The sequence below is a fragment of the Podarcis raffonei genome, chromosome 14 (assembly GCF_027172205.1).
Source record: "Podarcis raffonei isolate rPodRaf1 chromosome 14, rPodRaf1.pri, whole genome shotgun sequence".
Taxonomy (NCBI): Eukaryota; Metazoa; Chordata; class Lepidosauria; order Squamata; family Lacertidae; genus Podarcis; species Podarcis raffonei.
Window position 1 is genome coordinate 40,895,654 of NC_070615.1, and position 16,579 is coordinate 40,912,232.

The window sequence follows — 16,579 nt, forward strand, 5'->3', positions numbered from 1 at the left end:
AGAGGACGAACATGCAAGAACCAAAGCCAACCCACCTCTCCCATGGTGAGCCTTCAGAAGAAGTGATGTGCTGCCCTCAAAAGGTTGTATCCAATGCTAGTCCTACCAAGCACAGACCCTCAGAAATTCATGAGCATGACTAACATAGTCCCATTCACTTAAAAAGGTCAATGCTGAGTATGAAGTATTCGGCTAAAACGTATAGTGACTAAGACTTAAGAATGACAAAATGCTGCTTTGGAGAAAAGGAGGACACTAGTTGACACAAGATTCTGGTTATTAAAACTAGATGAAATCCAGCGCTTGCTTTTAATATAATAGTAAGGCAAGTTACTCATGCAGGGCCAGGTTCTCAGAACAGTTTTGATCTGTCCCGTACCAATGTGCTAAAACAGGCAACTACCGTTATGTGCATGGTCACACATACGTGCACAGTGCCAAATCTGGAAGCAATGTGAAAACGTCATAAGGATGTCACTGAAACATCACTAAATTGGGGGGGGGGGCAGAGTGTTTGCAGGCTTTTTCAATGGACTTTCTGATTTCACACAAGTGCAACGACCCAAAACACAACCCCCATGCAAAGAGGGAGTTGCCTATATTTTTTAAAAAGAACATTATTTCACACAGAGTGGCTGGGGAAATCCAGCCAGATGGGTGGGGTAATAATAATAATAATAATAATAATAATAATAATAATAATAATAATAGCTATAATTTGGCCTTGAAGACAAAGAGGTTTATTAGGAAATGTTCACTCCATTTGTGAAATGAGCACCTCATAGATGAAATGAAGTGCTCTGTGCTTACTGTTCCGACGGTGACAGAACAGGCTATGGCCAAACACATATAGTAAGGTAAAAGGCCTCAGTCCAGAATTAGCATTCACACAACCACAGCTCAGTAGTGTGGAGCTGGAATGGTAAGGCGGTTCTACCAGACAAGCACATACAGAACACAGGCAGCGCACGTGAATGTGTCCGGATTGCAATGCCTTGACGACAAAAATTAATTAGCTGTAATTTGCTTCAAAACCCAGATGAGGATGTTGATGCTCAGAAACACCCCAAACACCTGACCAACAGAGAACACAGAGTACGTAGGTTGGGGAACTCGTTTATAAAAGGTCTATGACAAAGTACAGAAAGTTAATGACCTTGCAGCTAATTTTAACATTTGTGCAATTTGGCACAGTGATGTCTTCACCCTATGTGCATTACCTGGTTTATTTACTGGCACCCACAACCCCGCAAAACTCCTATTCAATGAAGTTGTCATCTGCACATGCACAACAGAGGTCTCAGATCTACACATCTCTGCTTAACTGCAGCTTACATTTACAAATCAGATGGAAGCTGGTTTGAGAGATAATGCATCAAACAGCAGTATCTCCCAGGAAACTACAAGATGCATACGGACTGCAGCTAACATCGTTTGTACACAGTTTCAAATATCAGCAGCGGGAGGGCACTGGAGCCAGAGTAAATGGGAATGTGTACACAGTCTCAGAAAAGAGTTTTATCCCAGTCCATAAGTGTACTGCATTTATACATGCAATTTCTAAAACTATGTGTGCTCTATATATACATCCAATTGTTTTATAAATGTTTTTTTCTGTAATGTGAAATTGTTTTGAAATGGCTCATAGGAAACTATTCATAAATAAATAAATAATGTCTAATAATCACCAAATTGGCACAGTTACTATCAAGTTTAATTTGCAAGATAACCAGGAGTTGAAATCAGGTTATAATTCTGGTTTCAGCCATAGGTTTGAGGGGAGTCTAAGGTTAGAGGTACCTATTGCAATGCTGGTTCAGATGCAATGTGAAACAACAGCTTCAGGGAAAAGAAGAGGGAATAATAAGGGAGGGGTGTGAGAGAGAATGGGATGCTCCCAATTGCCTGACTCGGTTGGCAACTGGGCAATGCACTGTCTGAACTGGACCAGTGTAATTACTCATATAAAACTGCAAAGCCAACAGCTAGAGATACTGGAAACAATTGAGAAACCTGGCTGTCTACAGTTCCCTCTGGGCCCAAACACAGACTAAGAGACACTGTTACTTACCAAGCAGCATTGCATCAACAAATCTAATTTTGACCTGGCTGCTCAACAGCTGTCGTCACCCTCCTGAAACCCCACATATGAAACCTTAGATTGCCAGGGAAAGATCTTTAACAGGCACAAACACAAGCTACGTAGTGAGCTGTGACTTGTGTTCTACAGGAACTGGACACATAGCTATTATTTGCATACATCCCCCTTTACTCAAGTTGGAGATGAGCTGTTTAATCATTAAGATTCCTTTCCCACACAAGGCATTTGGCAAGTTTCCAAGAACTAAAACTAAATATATTTTGCTCCTTCTTCAGACTATTCTGTATAGCTACAATCACAGCGAGAACTAACGGCAAGGTTATTGGAAACTCCCACTTACAGCTAGTATTGTCTTCAGCCTTCTGTTGCAAAAAACGCAAGTGCATACCCTGAAAATGCAATCTAGTGTAGCATTAATACTTCTGTGGAAAGGTCAGGTTTCTAGAAAAAGCAGGCACTGATCTTTGGAGGAGCAGAATGACCCTCAGACTCATAAACAAGGGAAAGGACATTTGAAGATCTACAAATATGTAAACACAAAGAACTTGGTTATTGCCAAAGTTTCTCTTTGGGAGAAGTAGATTGGGGCAAAATTTAGTGGGACAACTGTTCGTTTGTTTGTTTTTTTACATGGAAAGCCCAACAATTTCATATGGAAAGTCAAATAAATGTTAGCTATGAAGGATGAGTTGGTGTGGAGCACAACCCTGTCTTCTTGAAAATAAATACACTCATTTTCTATGACCAACAATGCTCTTGTGGCTCCCAATTCATGGGGGAAATAAACATAACTCAAAACCCAATTTTCCAGGTAAGCACTCAAATAGGTTCAGAAGGAGGGCCAGTAAGAGCTTTCAGGACTAAGGAATGGTTGCAAGTATGGCACCTGTGAACAGAGCGGGAGTAGATAATGAACTTACTCCTTAATTTTATTTTTTTTATGTGAGATGATGGGATAAGAATGAAATGTAGGTGTTGACTGTTTTTAATCTCTTATAATGTTAACTGTAATTATTTTTAAACTGTTTTTATTATTTAAATTTTAAATTTTAATAGTATATACATTTTGTTAAGAAGCTACCCAAGAATGTTATCAAGCATCGCCATCTGTCTCTTAAGAGTAATGATTGCTGAGCTCTTGGTCAGCCTGTTGGAGAAGGCTAAGATGTCCTGACCAGTGGCAGAAATGGAATGGAGTGTTTCTCTCTTGGGATCTGTGGATGGCTTTCCATGTTATTTCATAAGTCTGAGAAGCAGAGAATCTGCAGGAGGTCAGAATGGTGTTAATTGTTTTCCTCACAATCCCAGTCTTGACAGCATTGCTTTTCAGTTTTGAAGCATAAAAGCAGGACTGATCTCAAAGGGATGGTAGATTGGGCTCTGAGAGAGAAGACTTAGTGAGATGAGGAAGGGTCAAGGGCCCAGAATCTCATATTCCATTAAGTCTGGGAATCTTGGTCAGCCATGCAGAATATTTCAGATTTCCATGTAGAAGGACTGTGTCTTGCATAGGACTTTCCCTAAAAGTAGAGAGACGGAAAGGTATATAGGAGGCCTACTAGCCACTGTAGGAAAAGTGAATCTATCACTTAATATCCCTATTATTGGAATTTGGAGAAGCAATGTGCTATTTTGGGGTTCCTTTGGACATGAAGAATATATTGACAATTAAGAAGCCCAGATTAAAAGTTATTTAATGAGTTCTAGATGACACAGTCCTTGCTGAAACCAAAAGAAATTCATAGATGAGTCCACCATAAATTTCAGCTGCCCAGCCCAAAATAGCTGATCCACTCAAAATAACTTCTAAGTGTAGAGCCTGGGTACAAGAATGAGAGCTCACACCAAAATAATTGGCAGTGGTGGCTTTGATGGAAGTGGAATGGTCTCCCTCAGGAGGTTGTGGACTCCCCTTCCTTGGAAATTTTAAAGCAGAGGTTGGATGGTCATCTGTCCTGGTTGCTTTAGTTGAGATTCTTGTATTGCAGGGGTTGGACTAGATGACCCTTGGGATCCATTCCAACTCTACAATTCTATGATTCCATGAAAGAAGTATCCGGATCAAATCTATCATAGGCCAGCACCATTCTTCCTATCAAGGATTCAACTTGAATTCTGCTTTTTCTGGGGACTCGCTGGCATGGGTATTAATGCAGCCATGAGGCCATCCACTGAGAGGACAGCGCACCTATCCATCACTTCTATGGAAGAGGATAAAATGTTTTGTGATAGGTCTGGAAGCCGCAGCATCTTGTCCTCCCTTTCCTGAGCCTGTGGTCAAACCTGTGTGGGTTACGAGGCTATGAAGTTATAGAAGCCTTAAGGGTAATGTGTGAGGTGCTGCACTCTTCCCTCCCTTTCTGTCAGAGGGAAGATAGGCTGAAATGCCTGAATAAATGAGCAAGGAGGCCTCCAAACCCACATCTCTGTAGAAAAACTGAATAAGCACAGGAACCTCCTACACAGAAGGGATATCAAAGTTGCTGTCCCTGCCTTGGACCAGAGAAGGGCTTAAGCCGACCCAACCTGCTCTGCTGTCCTGTGACCAATATTTATCTGGCCACAGAGTGCACAGAGAATATTATAAATTCAAATGATCCAAGAAACATCTCAAAAAATTGTGGCCAACTCCTACATTATTGCATAGGAGACAGTAGTCCTGTTCGTACCTCCAGTACCACATTTACTCAATGCATAGAGAGGAGACAAAACAATGAAAGCTAGTGTGGCATAATGGTTAGAGTGTTGGCCTCTGACCTGGGAGACCATGGTTCGAATCCCCACTCAGCCATGAAGTTCACTGGGTGGTGACCTTGGGCCAGTCACTATCTCTTAGCTTAACCTACCTCACAGGGTTGTTGTGATGAAATGGGTGAGAACATGGCTATAGTGCAATAGCTTCATCACTCAAGTAAAAATAGCCACATTTTAAAAGGGAGGGGGATTTTCTGCTCCTCACAATGATTCCAGTGTGTCTCTCTGTACTCAGCAATCTTATTCACAGAAGTCCATGGCTCAGGAGAAAACTATGCAAATTGCAAAAGGCTTCAAACTTTCACTTTTGTTTTTGAATAAGGTTCAAAAATAAGACTTTTTTGGGGGGCCGGGGATCTCCGATTATTTTTCTTAACAGGTCTGGATGGTGGGATTGTAGTAATCAGAAGTACAAAAAGTGGTACCTGATGTTCTGTTTAAGTAAGTTGTTGATACAACTCACGTGCTACATTTCAAAGCTGCTATTATTCTTTTTAACAAATTCAGAACCATGGACATCAGTTTCCTTTTGCTGCTCAATTCACAGGTTGTGATAAAGAATATGAATACATTCCACTCTAGTTTCACTTTTGATAAGGAAAAGGGATTGAAGGAGTAGGGTATTAGATGTTCACAGAAAACAGGCATCTTTTAGAACTACTGGAACATATCTCTTATAAAAATACACTAGCAGCAATAATACATCAGGCAATAACTGTCTATAAAATGGGCCTTCATTTTAGAATTAAAACGATAGTATTACTGATCAAACAATAAACAAAACATCCATAGTGCTGGTTTAAAAATAAATACCTGCTATTCTTAAGCATTTTAAAAACAATATGGTTACTTATGAGCTATAATATGCTAACTATGTATATTCCAAATGCCTCCTCAAAACAAACTGAGCTATGAACTCTCTTTTCAGTGCAGTACATTAAATTATGGTTAATGCAGCCAATAACAAATAGCTTGCACCTTCAGATTTTAAGAACTTTGCTGCTGCTGCTTCAGCAGTTTACAAGCTAATCTAACTATAGTATTTCATTTTAGTCACTGAAAACTCATTCCCAAAAATCTGAATTATCTTACAGGGAATATCTAACATTTTGCAACCTCTTTCACATACCTCCCCACATTAAAATTTAAAAAGAACAGGCTGAAAAGCAAAGAGCTTCAAGCAAAAGTAAATACAGTACACGATTTAGGACAAAAGACAGTGTTTCAGAAATATGTATCAATCACATATTTAAAAACCCCCAGGTATTCTGACATACAAATCTGATCATCTATGATATATTGCACTTGGTGCAAGCTTTGACTGTATTATTACTTAGACTGTGGCTGTCAAAGAAGAGCACATATTACAACACTGTAAATATTTTAAAAAAGAATTATTCTGAACTTAAGAGGAACATACATAGCTAAATTGCAGTTAACAGGACATGGAATTTATAAAAATACTGAGCATTTTCTACATGCTTCAGATAACATGAGTGTTTTCACTTTACAAGCTAGGAACCCTGAAAACCAGCAATGATTGAAAAATCCAACTCAACTTGTTCTGTACAACAACTCAGCCAGATCCCAAATTACTAAGAAACAAATTGCAAAACAAGGCTCACTAAAGCAGAACAAGCAAGCAACTCGATGCTTTGGCACAGCTAAAAACAAACTCAAGTTGCCAAGTTACGCTCCAGATCTATCAGACCTACACAACTGGTCAGAAAACAGCAGCAGAGGTACACCTTCAAACCTGGATCTTTTCAAAATGCAGCATCATTCATCCCACAGAGAAGGAAGGAAGAATAGTTTAATTCAGCATTGTGTTCCAGGACGGGGCGATCTCCTGCCCAATAACTCAAAAGAAGTTTGAGAGTTGACAGCGCATTCTTTCTGTTCCACACTGCAGAATCCCAAAATGGCTTCCCAGCGTCAACAAAGCCTGAAGGATCAGACGAATCTAATCCAGCCTCTTAAAGCTTCCATTGTCACTCAGAGGCAGACTTTGAATTTATTGGACAAAGCTACTTCAGCCAGCCCACAATATTTAACCACTTAATTTCCTTCAAGGATGTACATACTGAAAACCTTTTCCCAGTGTTTTATTTATAGTTACAGGTTTCCATGGCACTTTCATTCTCACCTTTAATTAGCTCTTTAGCAAGGAGAAGCTACAATACTGCACAGAAGATCCCCCCCAACATGCTTTTGTTGTTTTCCTAGGCAACCTGCAATGTTCTGTTTCCACAACATGCTTCCATTTAGCAAAAGGAAGGCAGGGAGGGGGCGGGATCAGGCTCTTCCCTGCTTTTAAAAAATACGCTCTGGAGACCTATGAGCAAGAACTCCATTAAACCTGTGCTAGCAAAATTGATACTTTAATAAAAAATAATTGCAAGGAGGCAAGCACAGTTATTCAAATGCTAAACAACGTTCTTATGCGGGGGGGGGGGGGACCTTTACCTATGTAAATTATCTGCACAGCTCTAGCACTTTCATCATATGCAAAGCAAAATTTGAATGTCAGGAGCATTTTCCTTATTCTTTGGAACTTAACTTAAAAACCTTTTCCTACCTCAACAAGAGCTGGCCTTAGAGGAAATATTAAAATGTCCCACATCATGCAAGGCTAGAGCTTTTGAAATTTGGCAACACGAGCTTATTCATCCCACCTAGCACTGTCCAGAGCCTTCATCTCCATCTTAAAGATTGTCAGCTTTCACAGTGCTTAGGTATGCAGCTCCCCACTCCCCTCTCTGCCTCTCATTGCTGCCACCTGTTGCTCACCCACATGCATGCCATACCTAATGGAAAAGGTGGCAGTACTCCCCCCACTATTGCTACAGTGATCCCTTGCTCTTCCTTCCCTCCCTCAAGGTTCCCATAACCTTGTCAAAGGAAGCCTCCCTGAAAGCCTCCCTCCCTCAGTTCAACAGATAAAACAAAACTGGCAGCTCATCCATGCTCATTCTTAACCCTGACATATAGAAGCAGTTGTCTGGGGCTGCATGAGACCATGACATTCTTTGAATATGCAGGATGCACTATAGTGAACCCCCCAAGGACTAATCAATACTCAAATAGGGCACAAGGTTTGGTGCATTAAACTGGCAGGATGGTGAAGCCAATACACACCAGAGGAGGGGCCAAAGAGAGGCTTGGCCCTCCCCTGATTATAGCACATGCCTCCTCAGCATTACACATATCAAAAATGCCAGGAGCAGTTGTTTTAAAGTTTTCTAGCTTCAAGGAATCTGTTTAGCATCAACTAGCCCACCAAAAGACCCAAGTACTTTGTGGTGTGCTCTAGCCACACAATCATTTCAGAGAGGGTGCCACCTCAGCAAATCACCATTAACACATATGTATTAGAAGTAGACATCTACCGGTAATACTCCCCTACAGCTGCAGATTTCTGGGAAAGATTGGCAGCACCAAGCAAAATATCTTTCACGTAAGCTACTAAATCTATTATTTTGTAGTACATGATAATGAGGTGATATAGTAAACCAGTTCAATGAATTCTTCAATAAATCAACTTGGAAAACAGAATAATAGGAGTGAGTTTGTGAGTAGTGCCTGCATATCTATATCATATAGCAATATATGTTGCATTTCTCATCCATGTGATGTTTCATTTGTAAATTTAATAAAATCATGCCATACAGTGTAAAAATCACCATTTTCTTTCTCTCCCCTTTCCACCTTCAATTTTGGCCATAGATGCTTCAGTTGAGATTCGTGCATAGCAGTGGGTTAGATTAGATGACCCTCAGGGTCCCTTCCAACTCTACAATTCTACGATTTTATAACATCATTGCCATAGTTAGAACATTTCCAGGTATAGTTTGGAATTCTAGCGCCTACACCCCCCTACAGGGGTGGAGGACCCATTTAGATGGTCTGCTCCCTGATCCCAGCCCAGAGACCAATAGAATATGATGAACTGCTTAATGTTCTTGGGGATTTCCCAGTGGATGGGGCAGGCATTCATGTGAAAGGTCCTAGTCTTGCTATAGAATGGCAAGATAAGATAGGCAATTGAAAGTTTAGCAATCTAGTTTTCTCTCCAGTGCTATGTAGTCTGTTCAGCAACTTGGTACTTCAAGTAATTATGGATGATAAAACAGGCTAGACAACAACTAGAACCCAGGTCTTTGTTACAAAGGCAGTTGAGTACTGGTTAGAGTACACAATCATGCCTAACCTGAAACTGTTCTTAACCTGAGGTACCACTTTAGCTAGTGGGGCCTCCCGCTGCCACGAAATTTCTGTTCTCGTCCTGAAGCAAAGTTCTTAACCCAAGGTATTATTTCTGGGTTAGCAGAGTCTGTAAACTGAAGCGTCTGTAATCTGAAGCGTATGTAACCCGAGGTACCACTGTATATGGACTATTGAAATTGGAGTTGAAAAATACATCTTGCGCCTTCAATTTTCAAATTAGCTTACACTGTAATAAGAATTAGCAGCTCTCTCACATGTATTGCCCCCTCCCAAAAAACCCCCTGCAGAATTATTCATAGGTGGAACGTGCTAGGATTCCATTTTTATAGCAAGGATACTTCCAACAGTATGTAATTCTTAAGTGCAAAGCACTTGTTTCCAAATGCCTTAATATACAATCTACATACCATATAATTGCACACAAATACATTTTGCTGGATGAACATGCTGCGTACAAGCCCTAGAATCCATGACCAATCACAGTTTCTCAGAGTGAAACACATACATTTGTTCTGATGGGAATTAGCATGTTACCACAATATAAACAGTCACACTTTTAAATAAACACACATTTTTCTATATGTACACCAGAGAGAGCTGATGTTCATCTTCTTCAGAGATAACTAAGAAACACATATAAATATGAGAAAGTTTGCAGTAAATAAATCAGTCTAGCCTCACTTAGTAATGGAATATTTAGTCTTTAGCACCATAATTGCACACTCAAAACCTGCCTGCCTAGGTAAATTTTCCTTGTTTCAACATTCAAAACCTGATGCGCACATTTCATTTTCCATTTCTTAATGCCATGATGGCACCATCCTGTTCCATGCTGTACTGCCAAGAGCGTTACCATTTTAGCCTGGATCACAATATCACTAAATCTATAACTCTACTTCAGAGCCACATAAGCATGCTAAAACCAGAGAGACAATGCAAAAGATGGGCATTACAAAAAATCATAGTAGACCAATACCAATGGTCTACTATAATCGACTTTTTATTTTGTTCTGTGTATATCACAATGTTTTTTTGTTGCTATGGCCGACGGCTGACGCAAATAAAGTTTCATTCATTCATTCAATGGGGCAAAGCCCCAAAATATGTTGTATTCAAGTCTTCCTTGCAGAATTAATCCACTACTGTTAACAGCAGCAATGGCAATAATAACTAATAGTACTGGAGACATCACCATATGTTTCCTGGCAATTATGCAACCTGCCATCAAATTCTTTATTGACAAAAATATACCACCAACGCCCAGCAAGATGCCAACCCTTCTGCAATGCTAGCAGAAGGATATCTTTTCATTTGAATAAAGCATGCTGCTTTTTGTTTCCCAGCTGTCTGTTACAAACCCCCAGACCACTCTGGAGCAAAGTACCACAAATAGTGAAAGCACAGAGAGCCGTTTGTTGCTCTTTTGTGGACAGGTCATTTATCTGCCAAAGAGACAGAAGGCACAGCTGCTACTGTTCTAATCAGAACTCTATTAAAGCCTTGTGAGCCTGGATTATCCTTATAGGACTAACTGTGCCACATTCCCATATGAGGGGGTGTATCTGAATATAATACACTTAATAATTTCCTGGAGAAAGAAAACATAACTACCTGCCTGCAAAGTGCTATCCAACTATTTTTACTACAAAATATGACTACCAAAACTTCATGCCTGTTCAAAACCACCTCTCTCACTCTGAATTTTTATATCACTCGCTTTAATTTCTTCTTACTTACATTGTCCTCAGCAACAATCACAAGGAAACAATTTTACCACAAGTTACTAAAATCAGGGTGCTACTTAACAGAACTGGGTCAAACGCCCACCATTTTAAGCAACTTTCCTATGTATTTATTGGACACAGTTCTTCCTATTCCAAAGTCTTGACGCGGGTAATAATATGCTTGAATCCATCACTGGCTACTAAAAACCAAATTAAATCCTCATACGGTTTTTCAGAATAAATACACTTTTCAGAATAAATACACTAAAGCATTATTTTCCATAGAAACTCACTGAAGGTTATTTATTTATATTACTGTATAAAAATATTTATAACCCAACATTTACCAAACATCCCATGTCAGAAATATATGCTGTTAAAGACAAAAATTAAAATAAAACAAAAACAAAACACAGAATTCAGTTACAAATAAAACCACCAGCAGCAACAGAAACTCAAACGGCTAATACACCTGAATCCCAAAAGGCTAGACAAAGAGGTGTCATCAGCTGCTGATGAAATTACATCGGTGTTGTAGTGAGACATACCTCAGAAGGGAAGTCATTTCAAAGGCAAGAGGCCACTGAAAAGAAAGCCCACCCATGGGCCCCTACCCCCTACTCCATAAATCTCATTAGGCCTGGGAGCCACCAGCAGAGCTTTCCCTATGGGTCTTAAAACTCATGCAGGTTTGAATGGGAGGAGGCATTCTTTAAGAAAGTTGGGTCCTTAGACATTGAGGGGTAGCCAAGAAAACCCTTAATGTGTATCCTTACAGATTTTGATTTGGTGTCTATATAGTGCACTTGAGAGCATTTCCTGGTGGTCTTAAAAGTTGTAGTGGCAGTCATAGGAAGCTGCCTTACACCACGTTGGATCTTTGGTTCATCTAGCTAAGCATTCAGACTAGTTAGTACCCATTCCCCAGGATTTTAGGTAGGAGTCTTTTTCCAGTCCTACATGGAGATGCCTGGGATTGAACTTGGGACCTTCTGCATGCAAAGCTGGTATTATTCCACTGAACTACAGTCCTTCCTGTAACCTTTTGCATGCAAAACTTGTGCTCTACCACTGAGCTGTGCAGCCTTTCTATTAGACATGCAGGGCACCTTGAACTGAGTACTAACTTATGTGAGCTCATATTCCACCATACCCAGCAGCTCACAGTATGTAAGTGTGAGTAGGAAAACTATTAGTTATTCACTGATTGATAGTCACATGACACATGAGTACAAGTCCCAGCCCAGAGGGTTCCAAGCACAGATTGGAAGCTACATAAAAGGGGGAAAAATCACAATGAAACTCAAAGAGGTAGCATGAAAATGTAGAAACCAAATATAAAATGCCTGACAGAATAAAAATATTTCCAACACCCATCTAAAAACAGGAAGAAATAGAATACGGCACAGGAAACAGAATTCAGCTATGTATAATTTTAAAAAGAAAGATAATATAATGCCAAAGTCTGAAAGTATTGGTGACCACTAGACAGACTGAAAACAAACATTTAAGAAGTTTTAATCCTAAATTCAGGCAGGCCATACCTTTATCAGAACCTCCCAAAACAAGGAACAAACTTTCAAATGCTCCATAAGTTTTCTTCAGACTGGATGCGAAAGCAAAAGTAGGCGGAGTGAAGAGAGGGGAAAGGAAGGAGGGGGGAAATTTCACTTCAAAAAAATGGTTACATTCATAGTTTGTCCTCCAAGTGGTGCAGGGCAGCTTACATGGTCCTCTCCTCCCATTTTATCTGCACAGCCACCCTTTAAGATAGGTTAGGCTGAGAGGGAGGAACTGGCTCAAGGACACACATATTGAAGTTCACAGCTGGGTGGGGACTTGAACACCAGGTCTCCCCAGTCTTGGTATGCTACCTTGAATGAAAGGCAGACTATAAATGTAATAAGAAGATAGCAACAACAAAACCATCAAGGTAGGTATTGCGACATTTTGTCGACATCTTGGTTTGCCCCATTCAAAGTATTAGCTGGCTGCAGCTTTTGGAGCCTTCTTATGGAGCAGCAGGGGCTACTTTCTATTTTCATTTTAATGCTTGAGGGGGAACCTGTGGTCCTTCAGACTGTTGTTGGATACCAACTCCCATCACCCCTAATAAACCCTAACTTGCTAAACTCCCTTAGGGATAGAGGTATTTTAGCAAAATGTGGAGGATCACAGGCTACCCACCCCTGCCCTAGCTGGAAGCTAATGCATTTTTATGCATTTGATTTATGTTCCATTTTTCATCCAAAGGAGCTCAAGGTGGCATACATAGTTTCCATCCTCCATTTTATTCTCACAACAGCCCTGTGAGGTAAGCCAGGCTAAGAGACGGTGATTTGCCCAAGGTCACCCAATGAGCTTCATGGCTGAGTGGAGATTTGAACTCTGGTCTGCCGGCCACTCTTAACTACACCACCACAATGGCTTGGGCAAGCAGTTAAGAAAATACCTTTTTGGAATTGTTCCTTTCAAATTTTAATCTTTTATTGTATGTGCATGTATATGTTTCACAAGGCCTTTGGCTCTTAATTATCTGCAGCCTCCAGTGGGTGGAATGATTTAAACCTGCCTTTTGAAAACGGATTTATCCTTGTTTGTTCCCTTTATTTTATGCCTGTTTCAATGGACGTGTTTGTTGTAAGCTACTTTGGTTTTTAAAAAAGCAACCAGTAAATTGTATGGTGTGTAAATTGTTGTAAACCTGATTCCCCCCCCCCCACATAAAAATGAATCATTGAGTAGAAGGGGTTCCAAGGGTCATCTAGTCCAACCCTCTGCAATGCAATAATTAGTTTTGGGTTTTGTTTTAGAATAGCAGCATGCAACTATTTGTTCATATAAAAGGGGAGCGGAAAGGAAGGAGGGGAGGGAGAATGAAGCCACCAGATATTTCTCCCTCCCCGCCTTTCTCTCGATTTGCTTGTGTGACCTTGGGGGGGGGTTAAAGAGAAGAGCCCCCACCCCATATTATTGGGGGGTGGGGGCCTACGAACAATCCTCGCGCTAAACTGAGGGGGGGGATTTCCCCTCCTCAACCTCCACAGTATAAAAACGGAGGCTGCGGTGGCGGTTGTGGTGAAGAAACCGAGAAACTCCAAAGCGAATGAAGGCGGCGGCTGCTGCGGCAAGCAATGAATCTCGCTGAGAAACCGAGAGAGGGCCGCGTTAACATAATACCGCCGCCTGCTCTTTCCCTTTCATGTATTCCCGGGCTAGAGAGGAAGAGAAGGAAAGGAAAAGAGAAGCAAGAAACAAGAGCAACGGAAACGGAGTCCACCAGGCGCCTCGGCCGCAGCGCGCGCTCTGTCTCTCAGCGCGGCCGTTAGTTACCTGACGAGACGCACGCGCACGCGCCCTGGCTGCCGGCCGTCGTCGGCGCACCTGAGGAAGGTGACGAGGATCTCGCGCTGCTTTACGGGAGCAGCGCCGCTACGCGTCCGTTTCCCGCCCGCCCCCAGCCTCGCTTGACTGAGGGGAGCTGGGCGGGAGGCGTCGGCGGACTCGCCGCTTCCCTGAGAGGCCTCCAGGATTTCTCTCCCTCTCTCTGCTCCTCATGCCCCGCCCCGCCCCCTTCGGCCGCGGGCAACGGTTCATTTTCGAAAATGGCGGCAACCGCAGGAATGGGCTGGGCTGCGGGAAGCCACGCCCACCGCCCCTCTTCCACACGGAGGCGGTTGATCAGGGTAGGAGAAGCGCTCTCTGCACATGCTCAGTGGGAAAACGGATATTTCTCCTCAGCTGGTGCCTTTTCCCGCTTCCTTCGTTTCTAGGTGTGCCTAAACCGCACCTCCAGCTCCGAAGCAGGGATTGCCCCGCGGCAGAGGCGTAGGAAGGTCAGGTGGTACCCAAATTTCTTGTCACCCCCCAACATGGATTTTTTTTTTTTGCCTGAAAAAATGGTTTTATGTTATTTCATATTTCCTTACAAAGGAATAATAATAATAAACAACTTTTATATACATAACATTGATATAAAATCAAACAATAATTAAATTACCTCCTAAAAAAGTCAAAATCAAATTAAAGTCTAATTCGATGGCTTTCCACAGGGTAAGCCTTGGGAACAGTAAGTGCTCCACTGAACTGAAATTTCAGCCTTCACGACATAGGAAAACGGCCAAGTAAATAGCTATTTTCGTGGAGGGTCAAGGCATTAACTGATATGCATGAAATTTCATATATAGCTATATAATCCCTAGTGTAGTAAAATAAGACCTTTGGAACAGGCATTTTTTTTTTAAAAAAAAGGTTTTTATGAACCTCCCTAGTAGGGCAGTAATTGTTACTTGATAATTTGTCACACACACACCCCCATGATGGAAGCTGGGGCGGCTCACCCTACGCCCCTGCCCCGCGGTGCCATACAATACACAAAGGGAAAAAACACAAAGTACCAAATAAAATATGGAAAGTGAAAACAGCAAAAAAATGAATCTGAAAAATACTTGAGGATAAAGCGAAGCCATGAGGGTGGGGAACCTCTGGGTATCATTGCACTACAGTGACCTAATTAATCCCTTAAGACTCAGCCTTTCTCAAGCTGTGGGTCCCCAGATGTTGTTGAATTACAACTCCCATCACCCCTAGCTAGCAAGACCAGAGCTCAGGGATGATGGGGGTTGTAGTCCAACAACATCTGGGGACCCACAGGTTGAGAACCGCTGATGTCATACTGGCTGGTGGTGATGGGAGCTGGAGTCCAACAACATCTGGGAGCCTTTAGATTGCATTTGTTCCAAGGGTTGGGTTTTTTTGTTTTTGTTTTGTTCTGAAGCCTGTTCGTCAGCTGGAAAAAAATAAGATAGATTTGCAGTTTACAAAGATAGTCCCTGACCTTCGGTTTACAATTCTAAAAAGACGAAGACACAAAATGGAAGAGGGACTGGGAGGGAGGAGGTGAAGAAGGCAAACTTGGATGCAGTAGATCTGAGTTGGCAACAGTTCCTGCAACAACCTGCTAAAATGGACTACTGTAGTTGAAGGCTGGGAAGAGCGAGAAGTTTCTGGTGTTTCAGTTGAACCAAGTGCAATTATCTCCCTATGGTAGAGGACTCCTTAGCATCTTTTAGGCAGAGTATATAGTATTCACTGTAAACTTGGCTAATAAGCCCAGGCAGGGAGCACCCTCCAATTTTTATGGAATGCTTCTGGCAGTCCAGAATCTTTATAATTGTTTTGAATCTTGTTTTTGTTCTTTTCTTCTGTGTTTGTTTCTGTATGTAGCTTGTGAGGACTATGCCCTAAAAGGCAGCCCAAAATAGAAACAAAATAACTAGGAGCGAAAGGTGAGGCACAAAGGACTTTATAAATTAAACCCAATTTAATTATTAAATGGCGATTGTGCCCTTTGAAAATATGTTTGCTAGTGGGGCTCAACAATAAATACATACCCGCACACAATGATATGGTGAGGTCTGCCTAGCCCCATTGTGGACATCTCTTTGGTGCCATGCAAATACATCTCCCCTGCCCATGCCTTCTGATAGTGAATATGGTATTTAGTTACCTCATCACTCATCCCTTGCTTCAGATAATTTAGAAGTTAAATACAGCTTCTGGGTTACTTACCATATTTCCATCAACTGTGAACATTATGTTTTCCCTCTCTTTAACCAGTTTCATATCCTCATGCATGCTGTTTGCTCAAGAGCCTTTAGTGAAGGACTTTGCTGAACATTATTTTAGACTGTAGTCAATTACTTACACACAGAGAAATGTATCCAACAAAAAACCTACCCCATCCTTGGACACCAAAAGAGAGAGCTTCTGG

General features: G+C 41.5%; 1 protein-coding gene across 14 annotated transcripts in view; it reads right to left on the reverse strand.

Moving 5' to 3' along the window:
• The window catches only part of SUN1 (Sad1 and UNC84 domain containing 1), a 53,319-nt gene extending 38,944 nt beyond the window's left edge, over positions 1 to 14,375 (reverse strand). For 6 of the 14 annotated variants that reach the window (XM_053365777.1, XM_053365775.1, XM_053365768.1 and 3 more), the window contains exon 1: positions 6,604 to 6,788. The gene's annotated coding sequence lies outside the window, so the exon portion shown is untranslated. Of the gene's footprint in view, positions 1 to 6,570; positions 6,790 to 12,350; positions 12,374 to 14,139 lie in introns of those variants that run through there. The other 8 variants (XM_053365771.1, XM_053365769.1, XM_053365773.1 and 5 more) reach the window with 8 other exon arrangements.
• Between the last annotated feature and the right edge of the window lie 2,204 nt (positions 14,376 to 16,579).